The sequence below is a fragment of the Capsicum annuum genome, chromosome 5, assembly GCF_002878395.1.
Source record: "Capsicum annuum cultivar UCD-10X-F1 chromosome 5, UCD10Xv1.1, whole genome shotgun sequence".
In the NCBI taxonomy this organism is placed as follows: Eukaryota; Viridiplantae; Streptophyta; class Magnoliopsida; order Solanales; family Solanaceae; genus Capsicum; species Capsicum annuum.
Genome location: NC_061115.1, coordinates 535,100 through 537,014, shown reverse-complemented (window position 1 = coordinate 537,014; position 1,915 = coordinate 535,100).

Below are 1,915 nucleotides of genomic sequence, written 5' to 3'. Positions count from 1 at the left end.
CACTCCTCAACCTGATTGAAAGCCCTCAGTCAATTCTTGGCCCAAAATCTAGACACGTGATTTCGTCCTCTTAAAGTTCAATTTTATTCACTTTTACCCATTTTATGTTATCCTACCGTGTATCCTCACCCGTGTGATAATCCCTCCACAAAATGACAAAAATAACAATCCCCTAACTAATTTTGTCTTATCCTAGCAACCTACCCAAACAAAAATAAACACCTAACCCTTATCCCTCCAATTAAAAAACAACACCTACCTATCCTATCCTAACAAACTCTACCCCACCTTAATACCCCACCTACCCTACCCCCTACCCCTTTTTACACGTTTTTAGAACCCAGGGAATGGACACAGGAAGGAACATATATATTCACATACATATTCCATTAAAATAAGGGAGGATTCCATTTTTTTCCTTTCTTCTTCACGATTCACAGCATATATACACACATACACCATCACTCTATTCCATTTTTTTTAGGGGAATTCACACATACCTCAAAAAAAAATTCTCTTCTTCCCCAACAATATTTCATACACACAATATTCACGCCCACTTACGGACTGTTACATACACACACACCTTACCATCACATACGCGCACACACAATCACATACACATCTACTAAAATGGCGTGAGAGTAGAGAGACGAGAGAAAGATCGGAGATCGACGAGTCCTCGCCTGAAGTTCGCCAAAAAAAGGCTCATCCACCACTGAGAAACACCACCAGTCCACTTCCCCATGATTTCTGATCGAACTATCACCAGAACAACGCGAATCAACAACCAAACAAGCTAATCCCGACCCCTCTAAGCTAATTTCGATGAGTTCCCACTTGAAAGTCGCCAGAACAGCCATCGGGAACATCAAAAGCTGCATTTGGCTACTGTCCCGATGAAATCTGCCGGAAAGCAGTACCATCAGCTCAATTTCGATTGAAAAAATCACGTTTCTTGGTGGTACGAATTGGGTTTTAAGTGTTTGTCGGCTTCTTTGTGATTTTTGAGTTCGAATCAGATTTTGGGTATTGCTTTGGACTGGTTTTTAACTGATTTGGGAGAGTCGAGATTTTGGTACCCGTCGAGGTTATTGGACACGGATTCTATCGAATTTAATCGGAATAACACATCAATTTTGAAAGAGACATTGAGGTCCAATTCTATCTTCTCTCCCTTTAATTTTTACGTGAATGTGAATGATTTGTTGTTTGGCATGCTGAATCGTTGTTGTGTTGGTTGATGTTGGTTGATGTTGGTTTTGGATTTTTAAAAAATGATTTGATAATCGAAGCGTGTGTTAATCATTGGTTGATCATGAATTTGGAATGAATTGAAAAATTGATATAAGGGTGAATATAGATCGATTCAGGTTTATTGTTGTTTTGTTTAATTCGGAATAAATATCATGTTTTGGCATGAGGTCGTAGGCTTTGGGTAGACAAAGTTTAGGACTCTTGGTGATTTGTTGAATGTGTGAATATTTAGTGGCTGTTTTTTTCTATTTTACCGCACAAGATTGAGAAATGTATTCATTTTATCAAGGAATGCCCCGAGATCTTATGTACTTATTCACCGGGGAATGCCCCGACGTATCATGTTGGCGAAAAATGATCGTGATGAAGGCCCGCGGCATCGGGTAAGGCATTGGAGCTTAGTCTAGATTTAGTTTAGAATAGGATTTATATTTTTTTGGACTGTATAATTGGACTGGACTTTACATTTTTGGATTATTTTGTTTTTGTTTTCTTGAGTGATTATTTTTGCGTGCTTTGTGTGGTTTATGCATTTGTAATGTCAATTTAGCCGATACGCTCTGCCAAGCGACCGTGGTCAAACCACGGGATCGAGGGGTGCCTAACACCTTCCCCTCGGTCAACAGAATTCCTTAGCCGGAATCTCTGTTCGTAAACC